This window comes from Grammomys surdaster, unplaced genomic scaffold (assembly GCF_004785775.1).
Source record: "Grammomys surdaster isolate TR1022 unplaced genomic scaffold, NIH_TR_1.0 129, whole genome shotgun sequence".
NCBI lineage: Eukaryota > Metazoa > Chordata > Mammalia > Rodentia > Muridae > Grammomys > Grammomys surdaster.
In genome coordinates, this window is record NW_021604587.1 from 2,411,837 (window position 1) to 2,427,650 (window position 15,814).

The following is a 15,814-nucleotide window of genomic DNA, read 5'->3' on the forward strand; positions in this document are numbered from 1 at the left end:
TTGTGTGTGAGTGTGTGGAGTGTGTGTGTGTACTGGGATTGTGTGTGGAATGTGTGTGTTTTTGTGCATGCTGTGTAAACACTACCGCTGAGCTATATCTCCAGCCTCATTCTCAAATCTTTTTTAACAATTTATATGTATGAGTGTGTGTGTGTGTGTGTGTGTGTGTGTGTGTGTGTGTATCATGTGTGCCTGGTGCCCACAGAGAGCAGAAGAGTGCACTGAAGCCTTTGGAACTGGAGTTACAGATGGTTGTGAAAAACACCTGTTCTTAAATCTTAATGCACTAGAGTGATAAATTCATATTCTTGCTTAGCCCCCACAGTTTTCTCCAGAGAGAATGTTGTTCAGAAGCTGGGGAGGGAGTGGGAAGACCTGCCTAAGTACAGGCAGCATTTTCCAACAAGTTGGAGACACGGGAAGAATTAAAGAAGGGAAAGCGAGTTAGGGTACACAACTTCCACTCTTTGTGAGTGAGGACATCTGTGGCTTCTGCTGTTGTCACAAACAGTGAGACACTCACCCTCTGCAGCTGTGCCATGTGGACTCACACCAGAGAGCTCCCAAGCCTCCAGCATCCAACTGGGGCTTCTCAGGCATTCTGCCTGGTGTTCTACCTCTCCAGCAAGCAGATGGCCGTTGGTGGATGAGCCACCCTAGTATGGTGTAAACCAAGCCAACAAACTCCATTTTGAGAGACTGGGGATGGGGGGTGCTGGCTAGTCTTAAGTCAACACATGCTAGAGTTATCTGAGAGGATGGAACCCCAATTGAGAAAATTCCTCCATAAAATCCAGATGTAGACCATTTTCTTAACAAGTGACTGATAGAGGAGGGCCCAGACCATAGTGGGTGGTTCCATTCCTGGGCTGGTAGTCCCAGGTTCTATAAGAAATCAGGCTGAGCAAGCCAGGGGAATCAGGCAGCATCCCTCCATGGCCTCTGCATTAGCTCCTGCCTCCTAGTCCCTGTCCCATTTAATGTCCTGTCCTGATTTCCTTTGATGATGAACAGTGATATGAAAAGTGTAACCCAAATAAACCCTTTCCTGCCCAGCTTGCTGTTTAGTCATGGTGTTTTATTGTAGCAATAGAAACTCTAACTAAGGCAGAGGGTTGGAAGGAGAGAAAGCCTGTTTTTTTTTTCCATAATGAATCCTGCCTCATGCTTGTGGCTGCAGAGGAAGCTGTTGTTCTAGTTTGTCTGTTACTATGATAAATATCATATGACCAAAAAAAAAAAAAAAGCCAACAACTTGGAGAGGAGAAAGCTTAATTCAGCTTGAGGGTTGCAGTCCATCACTGAGGGAAGCCAAAGCAGGAGCTAAAGCAGAGACCATGAAGGAATACTGCATACTGGTTTGCTTCCCCTGGCTTGCCCAGATACCTTTCTTATACAGACCAGACTCACCTTCCCAGGGATAGTACCATTCACAGTGAGCTGTGCCCTCCTGTATTGATTAACAACCAAGAAACTGCCATACACACACACACACACACATGTACACATACACACATACACACACACACATACCTACCTACCTATAGGCCAATCCAATGAAAGAAATTCATTAATTGTGATTTCCTAGATTCCTCGTCCCATGTATGTCAAGTTAACAACCACAACCAAGATTAGCCATCACAGGCCAGCCTAGTCTACACAGTGAGTTTCAGAATAGTGGAGTTGTACAGACAGGGGTGGGGAGGAGTGCCATAGTAGCTGTCTTTTAATTGGGGAGAAGAAAACAATGTTCTAAGATAGAAACAAAGAATAGATGGTGGGTAGGCATGCTGAACAATCTCAATTTTTCATTTTAAGAAATGCAGACTGTTTTTTAGGTCACGATGTGACTGCCCCAGCAAGAATGAAGGGGTTGTAACAACTTGTGCCCCTCTATTTGGCTATTGGACTGTTGAAACAGTGGGCACCAACAAATCAGAATCCCCCCACCCCACCCCACCCCCAGAGCTGCAAGCTGGTAGAAGGAAAATCCTGAAGCCTGCTGCCAGCCGGAGAGGGAATTTTACACCATTCTACAACCTGACAACCACCTCGCAGGCGAGGCTGGTGCTGCGGTGATGGACACTAGGACTGCTCATACCCATGGTTCTCAACCTGCTGAGAACAGGGGTTGAGACCCCTGTGGGGAGAGAGGTCAAGCAATCCTTTCACGGGGGTCACCTAAGACCATCAGACAACATAGATATTTACATTACAATTCCTTAACAGCAAAATTAGTTATGAAGTAACAATAAAAATCATCTATGGTTAAGGGTCACCACAACATGAGGAACTGTATTAAAGGGTCACAGCATGAAGAAGGTTGAGAACCACTTGCTTATACAGACTTCTTGCCTTCTATTTAAAGCTAAACGTCATCTCATGGCATCCAAGACGCTCTTGTGGGTCACTAGATCTCTTTATTCCTCATCCCAATGTGGACATGTCAGGGGGAAAAAATCTCCCCTTTCCTGCTTTTTATTATTACTGTTGTCTGTTTAATTGGTATCTGGAGGACAGGGAATGGAGCCTGCCTTGCTGGGGCTGCCAAGATCCACGCTCTGACCCCAACAAAATTGGTAACTGTGAGCGATTATTGGTGAGTTCTGAGAAGAGGAGAGAGGTGACACAGTGTAGAGGGGGGAAGGGAGCAGAGCAGCTGGAGAGGAATGAGGAGAGGGCCCTGAAGTATGATGTCACAGAAACAAACATGTACCTCTATACCTTAACCCCCAAGTGCTGGGAACCCCAGGCTGCTGAATGGAATGGCTTTAACAAATACCCACCCTCAACTTCAAGACTTGAAATAACTGTCCAGTTGACTGATTACATTTAGGTTGAATACAAAAAGCAATGCCAGCATTCCTTAGAAATGTTGTCTCATTGCCAACCATGTCATGCCACATTTTTAAAACAAGCCATGTTGTGTGACTGGAGAATTACTCGAGTGAGAGGCAGCTCTCCTAGAAGATCTTCTCATAAAAAGAGCCAAATGCATAGCAGAAGACAGGTTAATGGAGTTTTAATGATCCCCTGGTACAGGGATAAGATAGCATACCTTGTAAGAAGATACAAGGCGATCAAATCAGAACAAAGAACCGATCACTTCGAGTCTTGGGTGTGGTTCTTACTGAGATTGATATGAAACTGTGTTCTGCCCAGGATGACTTGAAATCTGTGCTCCATCTTGTCAGGCCAGTTGACTGGGAAAACAATTGACTGCATTTCATTCGTATTGGCTTAACTATTCAGTCAGCTCAAGGCTGTTCAGTGTACCCCAAGCTCGGATGAGTGCTTGATATAGGAGATAAGTAGGCACATTTATTATGGAATTTACTTATAGGCCAGGAAGACACAGCTATCCACTGCCATCAGTTTGCCCTTTAGCCTGCGGCTGGTTTAAAGCCTCTGCCCGTTGGCTTCTCCTTAATGTCACTTGTTTTTATCTAAGCAGCAACAACCACCTGAAGGGTCACAGCTGAAGGGTTAACAATCTTGGTGGTTTTATTTTTAAATCAGGTTCTTGGTAAGAAATCTAGAAGACCAGTTTATAAGGGCATATCCCATCTGTTAGGGCAAAGCAGGTTGTATGTAGCCATGAGGCTGAGGAATAGCTTGAATCTTTGCAAACACCATGAGTCTGAACCATTCTCATCAACCTTGCACAGTTTGGCAACCTGGCATTTCTCTTTTTACCACAGTGGAGATCCTGGTGCCGGGGCTTCCACAGCTGCTTCCTGAAGGTCCTGTCAATGAGGTGTTGGGGAGGTGTTATGTTGCAGTTAGTGATTTTTACAGAGGTGGAAGTGGCTCATTTCTGGAATGCTCTTTGGGGACAAACTGAGTTGAGGGAAGGAGGTCCAGTCACAGGCAAAAGCCACTGTCCTGCTGCTTTAGGAAGTCTACTCTTCAGCACCCAGTGAAGGTGACCAGGATAGGCCCAGGGCTGATGCTGGCATGTAGTTTTCTCATGTGTCAAGTGAAGGACTCAACAGCTTCCCTTGCATGTTTTCAATAGGAAGTTATGGAGGCATTTTGTAAAACTTAACCACCTGGCTATCACCTTTTCTGTCACTGAACTGATTTTGTGAAGCAAAACCGTTCATATTTATTTATTTATTTATTTAGGTCATTTTAACCTTGGATTTGGCAACTGAGTACTTCCTCATATGCAGGGTCTTTGTGGAACACATGGGGGAAATACCTGCCAATTCCTGTAACCAAAGCACAGGTTCGGCTGCAGTAGGACTTCCGCTTTCTGGGCTTTTTAGCCTTAGGGTTATCCTGGTTACCCTGTGTGACGATGACCAGCATCAGCACCAGCAGCAAGCTTCTTGGATGATTGAAGTTTCTTCTTTGTGTGCAGCTCTGGCTTTTTTCAACTGCCAGCTTCAAAAATGGGAGAATGTGCATTTGAAGTATTGCCACTTTGAGAGGTTGCCTTCCTGCTCAATTCCTTAATTCTGTATCTTCTTAAATCATTTACTTTGTTCTTTGTATTCATGTTCTGTTTTGGTGGTGGTCTGTTTGTTGTTTTGTTGTTTTTGTTTTGGTTTTATTTTTTGCTTATGACCGAGTCTTGTTAGATAGCCCAGTTCCACATCAAACTCAAGATTCTCCAGTGTCAGTTTTAGTACTGGGATTACTACTATGACCAAGTTCTGTTGTTTTTTATGTTAATATAACATTTTAGTGTGTATCTGGATGTTTTGTACGTCCATGTGTGGGGCAGGAGAATATGAGCATAAACATATGGGTAAATGTGGAGAACAGAGGTCAATTGTGAGGTCTCTTCCTATATTGCTTTCAGCCTTAATTTGACTGATTGATTGGCTGACTGATTTTGAGACAGAGCCTCTCTTTGAATCCAGAACTCATCAGTTGGGCAGACTGGTTAGATTGACTGGCCAGTGGACCCCAGTGATCATCCAGTCTTTGCCTCCCTTGTGCTGGAAGTACAGATATATACTGCCACACCCATCTTAGACTGGATGCTGGGGGTCCCAACTTAATTCCTTGTGCTTGTGAAGCAAGCGCAGTACCCACTGGTCCATCTCCTTACCCAGGCGTTCTCTAATTGAATCATCTTGGAAAGCCTCTTAAATTTGAGTAGTGGACAAACTGACATGGGGATTTTGTCATCCTTAGCATGCCGGCACCAGCTCACCTGGAACCACGTTTCTATCTCTGAGATGATGACAGTCTTTACAACTGAAAAACAAACATAAATAAAAACAAAACCCATCCACACAAGGTGAAACATCCTTGCCCTGGACTCATTCCCTCACAGCAGTGTGACGTGCTTGCTTAAGTCCCATGAAGATATACTATCTCAGAGTTTAAAGGCCTAAGTTGGTGGAGGGGCTCTAGAGAGATGGCTCAAATAAAGCCTTTGCACAGCATAGATGAGGGCTGGAATTCGAGTCCTCAGCGTCCACATAAATACCAGGTGGGCATGGTGGCTTCCCTGTAATCCCAATGTGCAGCAAGCAGGGTCGGGGAACCCCCAGAGCAAGCTGCATAGGGTAACTTGTGAAGCTCTGGGTTCTATTGAGAGACCCCATTTCACATATATACACATGCATATGCACCACACACATGTGAAAACAAGCAAACCATGCAAATCCTAATTTTTCACAGATGTATTGGTATAGGCCTACATTCTCAGCTCTTATGAGGCTGAGGTAAAAGACTGTGAGTTTGAGCCTACCTGGGCTACACGGTGAGACCTAATGGGGTTGGTGGAGGAGAGCACAACACCTCAACCCCAAACAAACAAAATTCCTTGTTCTCTTCTTTTAAAACCAGGATTCCACTGCCAGACAGCAGCTGCTGAACACTGTTGAGGGCCATCAGAGCAGGCACAGGGCAGCTCTTCACAGAACAGTCGTGTTTTTTAAAGATAACACTCCATCCCAAACTCTGCATTTCTTGCAGAGGAAGGAAATTGTCACATAGCCACATAATACCAGAGGACCAAAGGGATCAGTGGTCTTACAAACACTTCCTCTTTTCAGGAATCACATGGCAGTTTTATCTCTTCCATGCTGCACTGTATGAACTTAACCTAAGCAGGAAGAACCTCATTTCCCTTGATTTTGTCGCTCCATCAAAATTTACCTTCCAGGAGCAAGAGAGATGGTTCGGTGGTTAAAAGCACTAACTGTTCTTTCAGTGGACCTGAGTCAAATTCACAGAACGTGGTAGCTCACAACCATCTGTAACTCCAGTTCTGGGAGCTCAAACATCCTCTTTCAGCCTCTAAGGGCACTGTATGTACATAGTGTACAGACATATGTGCAGGCTAAACACCCATACACATAACATAAAAATAAATGAATCCAAAAAAAATGTTTGCCTTTCAGATAATATTGGGTTTCTTGCTGCCATACTCTCTCTGGCAGTCAAGTCCACCTAAATGATGCAACCCAATACTTGGGAGAAATCTAGTGGTTATTGCCTGTAATATCCCATAATACCAATAGCTGTTCCCCAAGTAGGTGCTCAGGTGTTTGGCTCATCTCTTCACTGGTGTGTGCATGTGTGCGTGTGTGCGTGTGTGCGTGTGTGCGTGTGTGCGTGTGTGCGTGTGTGCGTGTGTGCGTGTGTGTGTGTGTGTGTGTTTGTGTGTGTTAATGTTATTACAGAGGTCTTCTCCTTTCTCTAAATAATATCCAGAGCTTTCCTGGATCCACATAGAAAAGCAAAGCAGAGAAGGTTACAGTTCACTTTATGTCAGTGTGACTTAATGTCACACGCATCCTGTGGGGAAGAATCTCCATTTGAATTGGGTACTCTGACCTCTTTTTCCTTTGCTAATTGCCAGTATTAAATGTTTCTCTTTGACAATGAATTTCTGATAAAACATCTGTTTCCATTCAAGGAACTATTGAGAGTCATAAATTCCACAATCTCTGCAGATGGGCCAATGATGTGATAAACAGGGTTTCACAGCTAGACAGATGGAGGCATTTCTATAGCCACAGCCATCTGGGGATGCAGGCTTGGGTCTGGGTAGCAAGGCCTGCTTTGAGGATTTTATAGAAATGACAACAGTAAAAACAGCAGCTCTTCCTCTGCATCCAGCAGCAGTTGTTATTCTTTCTAATGGAGACTGCCCGATTGGCCTACAAAAACAAACCCGACAAAGTCAAGGCTTCCTTCACTGGCTTTGTTCTAGCCTCATTCTTGCCTGGTTCTTTTATCTATAGGATGTCTGGGTCATGAGAAAGGATGGTGCCAATGGGTGGCATTCTTTAGTTTCCTTGTAGTATCTACTTGTGCCTCTCCAAAGCCACCTCAAAATAACATACAACTCAAGTGATGATGGGCTGCTTGACAAACTGAGAAGGCTTCAGTAGAAGTCCCTTAATCCTTCTTCCAGCTGGATGGCTGTCCCTAAGCTCTATCTGTATGGCAATTTTGAATCAGTGTTTATTTAGAGAATTAAGTCTTTCCCAAGCTAAAAGATGCTTTTCTCTAAATCACTCCAAAGTTAGATATGAACTTCCTTGAGGACCAGGTCCCACTAGACATCTGGGCAGTGTCAGGTTTACTCATCTTTGGAAACACAAGTAGAATCAACTAGCCTTTAAAAACTTTCTGGTGGTAAATTCCTTTGTCCAGAACTAGGTGGAAGTACTCTGACTAGCTGTTGAGGTGTCTCAGGGAGGGTTGCTCCTGACTGGGAGTGGGAACCATGCATAGACATGGGCTCTTGCCTCGGCTCAGAATCTAGGATGGATGAATATGGGGGCCCAGTCCAAATTTTATCACTGCAAGGCTCACTTGATCTTTCTTCAGTTCCATGGCTTCCTCACTGAGTTCTGAAGTAGGACACAATATATAGATACATAGAATACAACAGTTGGTACTGTGCTGTTCTGTGTCTGTTTGGCTGCCCATACATTGACCCTGAATACACACTTAGAAGGCCGAAACCATATTCTAGGCAAATGTTGCATAGTTTACAGGGAAGACAAATTAAAGTAGAAATTTAAAAATTAAGTTTTGCTTTTTTAAAGTAAAAAGCATGGAAGTAGCCTCTGGTTCTGGTCTAGCTGGATTATGGGCACCCTGATTTTTAGTTCAGAATAATGACATTGTTCGAATTGTTTCTGTGAGAGTATTGTTGGAATCAATGAGCTGAGAAAAGCAAACTATCTTCTCTAATGTAAGTGGGCCTCATCTAATTGGTTGAAGGTTTGCAGAAAGCTCAAAGCTTGACTTTTCCCAAAGCCAGGTAGAACTCTTCCTTCCCAACTTTTCCCTGGAATTGAATCACTGGTTTCTCTTGCATCTTAACTCAAATGAATACATTAGTTTTCCAACTGGAACTATATACCATTGGCTTCCTGAGTCTCTTGCTTGCCCGCTTTCCTTGAAGAAATTGGGACTTACCAGATTTCATAGATGCATGAGACAATCCATTGCAATAAATCCATGTCTATCATCCACAATTTGCCATCTATGTATCAATCATTCATTTATAACATGTCATCTGTCTAGCAATCACCATCCTCAACATATCCACATCACAATGATTCTGCTTCTCTGGGGAACACTGACAAATATAAATGCTAACATTCACTGCTATGGAGTCATTGTTGGGGTAGTTCAAAGAGGAAAGAGGTACATATAACTTGTTAGTGCTTATCCAAAATTACTGGGAGCTACAGATCTTCTAATATTTTGCTTATTATTTAGTGGACAAATAAGTAAGCAAAAAATCAATAACTTCCTGTAGAAAAGAAAGTCAGGAGGAGAGACATGATAACAAGAAGCAAGCGTGGTGAATGGATCAGAAAACTGGGAGCTCATCTCTTCAACTGGCAAGCACAAAGTAGAGAGAAACTGAAAATGTTCTAGCTCTTTAAACTTTCAAAGCCTACCTCCAGCAACATTCTTCCAGAAGAAAGGCCACACTTCCTAACCCTCTCTAAACAGTGCCAACTAGGAACCAAGTGTTTATACATGAGTATATAGAGGACTTATTTATTCAAGCCACCAGAGGGACCACATAATAGCAAAATAAAATTTTGCGATGTCTAACTCAATGTGCTGGGACCAAAGAAACAGGATATTTGATGCAGGAACAGGGCAAGAGACTGTTGGCTTCCTGTTGAGGTTCTGTAGGTTGACCACACAGTCACACTCAGTGTTGCTTCCTGAACAAATGGCTGGGTCACTCAACCTTGGTAGAGAGGTTGATACTGCTGAAGTGACTCTACCTAAAAAGCAAGAGCTTCTCAGATTGGCATAAATCTGTGCTATGGAATGAAAGTGTTGCTATGGACAAGAGATGGGACAATCCAAGCCAAACAATGATCCCACTAGGCCCACGAGATAGTGAAAATCCAAAAGGCAGAAAATCATACAGACCTGGAAACCTGTTAAAGTGCAGAACCTTTGCATGCAGAGTCCAACCTCCCTCAGCTCCTCAGAAGTGGCTGATTCCATGATTATTTCTCAAGAGAAATCATGAACTGAACTTGTGGCACTGCTTTTGTAGCTTGAGATTGTCACAGACTTCCTGGATATGGCAAACATCACTACTATGGTGACATTAAAGAGGTTAATAGATGCCTCATGGACTCAGTTAAACCCAGACACAGGAACTAGCCAATTTTTTGCAATGAAGTCTTCAGAGGTGGGTCAAAGAGACAAAGATGTGACACCTACCCAAGACCCAGAAAGTCCCCTAGGATGGGAAAATCTAAAGCACTGTTCCCAGGGAGATCTTGTACCCCTTGTCCAAATGGTAGCCTCTTCACTACTATCCCATATTGACTACTTTCTCTCTCATTTATCTCTTTCTCTACCTTCCAACTGATACCAACTTCCTCAGGGTCTGCTACTCAGAACACAAATCAAAACAGTCCCAGGGATCTACAACCTTTCTAAGCCCAGTGGCTCATGAGAGGGAATCCAGGCCCTCTTACTAGACAAACCACATCAGAAGCACCATAGAATATTGATTCCAGGTACCAACTCAGCTAGAGTAAGTACTACCTGGAGAATAAGCAAAGCCTTGCTTCTGGGTGTGGCAGTGATGCCTGGCAGGAAAGTTGGTGGACACTGTAGAGAAAGCTTTCCCTCAACCAGGTAGGCACTGTGCAATCTACTGTAAATCTGTGTAGATCTCTGGAACTGGGATATATCCTTCTTTTGCACTTGAATACCAGCATGTCAGGCCCTGCTACGTTTGGGCTCCAGGACTCCCTACACCAATGAGCTCAGAAATCTTCGGCTTTGGACCTTGAACAGGAAGTTCCATCTTTCTCTTTCCCGTTCTGTGGCTTTTTGGACCTAGGCTGGGTTGGACAACTTGACACTCCAGACTCCAACTTACAAATGGCCTATTGTGAAATTCTGTAAACATACAAGCCAAGTATCCTATGAAATATCCTCTTGTTTATCTTTATGTGTTTCTCTTTTGTTCTGTCTCTTTACAGAACATGATTAGGGTTGCATGGAACTGATCCAGAGTTATGGACTCAGATAACACAGTAGAATCTGACTGTTGAATCCTGTAGAGCCAATAGCAGATAGAGGCTGAGCCTTCATGGGGCAGCTGGTGTGTGTGTCCTGAGCTAGCCAACCGTAGTCTCCTGCCAAGCTCTGTCTCCCCAGAGTTCAGAGTTTTTAGGGGGTGCTCTTAAAAACCAATCCATGTTTTCAGAAAAATATGGTATTTCTCATGTGATTGTATCTCTAGGCCATAGATATCATTTCTTTAAATTCCCTGGGTCACTTTGACCATTGAGCCTTTCACCTTGATTTCTGTCTCCAGCCTGGCTCCTCTGGAGCACACTCCAGAGGAATGGGTGGATCCATCTGGCATACATTTGTTTAGATAGACTCATAGTGCATTCCTTATTCTAAACCAACAGTTACTATTTCATTTTCAATATCCATGCCCAAGGCATACAATGGCCTCGTTGTACTGCTCACATAGGCACAATCTCCACATTCATAAAGGATCTGCTGGCTTCAGGTCGTCCTTCTGACTTTTGTGAGGATTTGCAAAACCCTTAGGAAAAGCACCATAGTTTATAGACTGTCTTATGTCCTTCATCTTTGTTACACTCTCTGCCATTCACAAGGACATTTTAGACAGTCCCAACTATCACACAAAAAATGATTGTTGAACTGGACTGAGTTCAACCCAACGATGAAGGGGAAAGGCATGGTCTTATCTCTTCCCCCTTCTTCAAGGCTACTTCTCCATTTGCCTTTGCTTCTCTTCTCTCCTGAATGGTGTCTGTGCTACTGCATACTTTGAAATGCATGGGAAAATAAATCCATTGGCCAGATGAAACTCCCACATTATTGACTGCATGGTACCCTGCCTCAGTATATCCTAGAGGAAAGCAAGAAGAGATCTCTGTCTGTTGTGGACAAGAGAATGCCACTCTGTGGCCAGGAAGATCGTTCAATCTGACACCTATGTGAAAAGCCAGGCACAGCAGTGTGCAGCTGTAATCCCAAGGTTAAGAAGGCAGAGACAGGGGGATTTTGTAGGGTTTGTTAGGTAGTTAGTCTAGTAAATTGGTGAGCTACCCCCAGTTTCAATGACAGACTCTGACTCAATGATAAAAGGGTGGACCAAAGAGATGGCTTGGAGTTGGGGGTAGGATGGGCAAATTACTTGCCATGAAGGCCAGATGATCCAAATTTGACCCTGGGATCATTAAAAGCATAAGGAAGGAGCTCACCCCACAAAGTTGTCCACTGACCTCCACACATGTGCCGTAGTGTCTATATGCTCTGCTATCATATACACGCAATAATAACAATAATAATAATAATAATAATAATAATAATAAATTTTAAAAACTAATAAGTTTGAGACACTATTAAGGAAGACATCTCCATAAAACTTTGGCCCTTCATATATGGCTGTATCAACACACACACACACACACACACACACACACACACAAAATACTCACCCTGGCTATGTTTTTTCCAGCAGTAAAATACTGTTTTCTGGTTTCTAAATTGTTACATAAATCTTCAGTTTTAGACACTAACCAAGAAGACCTGCTCTTGGTCCACTGGCCCATGACTTCCAGTAGTCCATGGACCAGTGGTGTTGGAACTTATTAGAAATGCAGAATCTTAGTTCCTCCCCTGTTGTTCTAAAAGAAATTTTGTTTTAACAATAACACCAGATAACAAAACCTGATATCTGCAGAAATAACTAACTAAATAAATCCAACAAAACAACAGCAACAAAACTCTCTCTGTTGTGTGTTCCAAAAAGACAAAGTCAATTATAGACATCTTAAAAGTGGAACAAGTGTCAATTCTCAGGCTATTTCTGCAGTTTCTAATACTCTAAAATTCCCTGAACTTGGGCTGGGAGAGCTGGCTCCATGGTTAAGAGCACTTGCTACTCTTACAGAGGACATGGGTTCAATTTCTAGCACCTGTGTGGTGGCTCATAACCGTTCATAACTTCAATTCCAGAGGATCAAATGCACTCTTCTGACCTGTACATGTACTGGGTATGCATTTGATGCACAGACATGCATGCAAGCAGAACACTTACATACATATTAAAAAACAAAACAAAAACCTAAAAGGCTGATTCCTTACAGATCCCAGTGAGAACTAGAAAGCAAATAAGGGACACAGTCTGGAGAGAATAAAACTCATATTTAGTGTGTTCTTAGCATGGGGACAGAGGGTATAGAGAGGACCACAAGTGACATTAGCCCTCATGACCTCACTAAATGCCACCCCAGGGTCAAGAACTCAGAAAGCCTAGAGATGACAGCTTCATATTTTAATAAGCCCAGTTACATGACATGAATTCAGATTGCTGTTTAAAATGTTTTTTTTCTTGGAGATATTTTTGTTCCTTCTCTTTTTAAATTTCGTTTCGAAGAACAGAGAAATGTACTCAAATAAATATATTTGTCTTGAACTACTGGGAAAATGGAAGCAGACATGTTCATTCCTCCAGTGTTCTTTCCACCTTGCTTATGTTATTCCCCAGGAGGGAGCATGTCACTAGCTCAGGGCAGCACTCAGGGTTTTCTCATTTGACCTGTGACAGTGACTTCAGCAGCTCCCTCTAGACCAATCATTCTCAACAGGAGGAGACTTTCCTTCCCCATACTCCTAGGGATATTGAACAATGCTTTGAGACTCTGGAAGTTTCACATCTGGGTATAAGGACTTGGAACTGATACCTGTACATAAAGACAAAGGAACTTGACAAGGCATCTATGGAGCACAGAACTGCTATCAACCAAGAGCTGACCCCAAATGTACAAAGTGGAGAGGTTGAAAAACTCCTACTCTAACCACATCCCATAGCCATCATAATGTCTATTCCACAAGGATACCCCCAGTCTGCCCTGCCCAAATAGACCCACACTTCTCTTTCATTTGGGGATTTACCAATTACATTTATTGAGTGCATTTCTGAATGTGCTTTATTTGGATTTTCCACCAGGTCATCTATGCTTTATACCAGTCTTAGGGGCTATTAATATAATTCAACAGATAAGGAAACTGAGACCCAGAGATAAGGGATAAAGGCACTATTTGCACCCAGACACACTGTCTGTAAAATTCTCTTAACACAACTCAATTCTGATTAGTAAATATTTGCAAGTGTTCTCAGGGACAAAATTTCCATAGCCAGATAGTCTATTGTGCCACATCTGAACCCCAAGAGCTGTGAGCATGTGGACAAGGCCTTCCCTCCTCAGTACAGTATGCTCTTTCACAAATACCACTTTGTCCCTGGAGCCTGGCAGATTATGGGAAGGGGAGGAAAAGAGCTGACGTCCATTCTGGGAAGCAGGGATGTCTGTGTAAGAAAGTATGCTGCTGTATGAGAGCCCAGTGGCAGCTGACATGATGGTGGGTCAATGGTAGAGAAAGCTGCTCACAGTGTGGCTAGGAAGAAAATAAAGTAAGCAGACAGGATCCTGTTATCCCTTCAAGGGCATGGCTCCTGGAGCCTAACCTCTTTCCTTTAAGCTCCATCTCATAAGGGTTTCATGTCTTTCCAAGAGTGCTAAGCTGGAGACTGAGCATTGAAGACTTTAGGGACATTTCCAGTTCAAGCTATAACATCATATATCTGACAATCTCTCCTATAGAAGGAAGACGAGGAAGAGAAGGGGGAGAAGGAGAAGGAGGGAGGATAAAGAAACAAAGGAAGAAAAGGAAGCTAGTCATGGTGGTATATACCTTTAATACTTGTACTTGGGAAGTAAACTCTGTGATCCAAGGCCAGTCTGGTCTACATAGTGATTTCCAGACAGCTAGGACCACATAGTGAGACCTTATCTCAAAAACAGGGCTGTTTGACAATAAAATACTATATTATCTGATTCCTAGATGTATAATTGGCTTGTATATGGTATCTGAGGCAGGAAAGTTGTTTCTTTGAGCCCAAACTTGGCTACATGGCAAGACTGACTCAAAAGAAAAGAACAACAAAAACAAACAATCAAATACACACACAGAAAACCCCCCAAAATCCTATTCTAGCTTTTAGAATAGTTCTGTATTTTCAGAAGAACTACATAAATAGTACAAATTTTCCATACACCCGTTTTTGTGCAACATTATTCCCAGGAAGACATGAACAAACAGACGCTCACCTCAGATAGAGAACTAATGACAGACCAAAATAAAGATGCCACCAAATTCCAACCTGGTGAACTGATGTGTTTCCTTGAGATTACTTAAGGAAATATGTATGAGGGGTTCCTTACTTGAGAATAAATGACACAAAGACAGATGTATTACCAAGTACATCCAAACACAGGTGACAACTGATGCAAGCTGGAATCCCTGAATTTAAAGTACTTGCAGCATCTTAACAGGATAAAGTGTGCCTTTTCCAGGTGATGGGTCTCTCTCTGCCTCTTTCAGGCAGTCCAGCTGGTCTGTCTTCCAGACAACTTGGTTAGTCTGATTTCCACAGAGCTTGTCTTGTTTGAGTGTCTCTCAGTCATTCTTGTTGGTTATATAAGTGTGGGGATGGAGGAGCCTAGTGTGTCTGGCCAGTCTGAGGAACTTCTGACACTTCTACACTGTTTAGTTCCAGAATCATGATGAGCCTCCCTTTAGAACATCCTGAGTCTTAATAAGCTGTAGGATTGGCTGTATCAACTTGGAGAAAATTGCTGTACAACACGCACTGTACAAAGATACCACTATCACTAAATTATAATTCTTATTACAGCTGGGAAGCTAATGCTTACAGGCTAATTAAGCTACGTACATTGTTTACTTGAATGTCTTTAGTTTTAATCTCATGCATTTTTGGTCTAGATCCCATCCAAAATACATTATATATGATTAACCGTGTCTCATTATGCAGAACTTTTAAAAAATGTTTCTTTTTAAAGAAAATTAAATTGATTTTTTGAGATATATGAATACTACATTTATATCACTTCCACCCCCCTTCCTCAGTAACACCTTCTATGTCACTTGGAGAAGTAATGCTCCCCTAAGAAGCAGATACTAACAAAAACCCCAGTGACAAATGTGGCAGATCTCCCTTTTAGTTGATGGTCAGGGGAGTTGAAGAGACTCCCAAGATAACATAAGCTGTTTCTTTTGCCCTTGGTTACTCCCAAGGACTTGAAGGTAGGTCCCTATTGCTGAAGACACCCACACACTTTGGACACTTTGGAAGAAGGTCCCCACCTCTTCTCAAATTCATGACCTCTTCTTTAATGTGTGTGTGTGTGTGTGTGTGTGTGTGTGTGTGTGTGTGTGTGTGAGAGAGAGAGAGACAGAGAGAGACAGAGAGAGACAGAGAGAGACAGAGAGA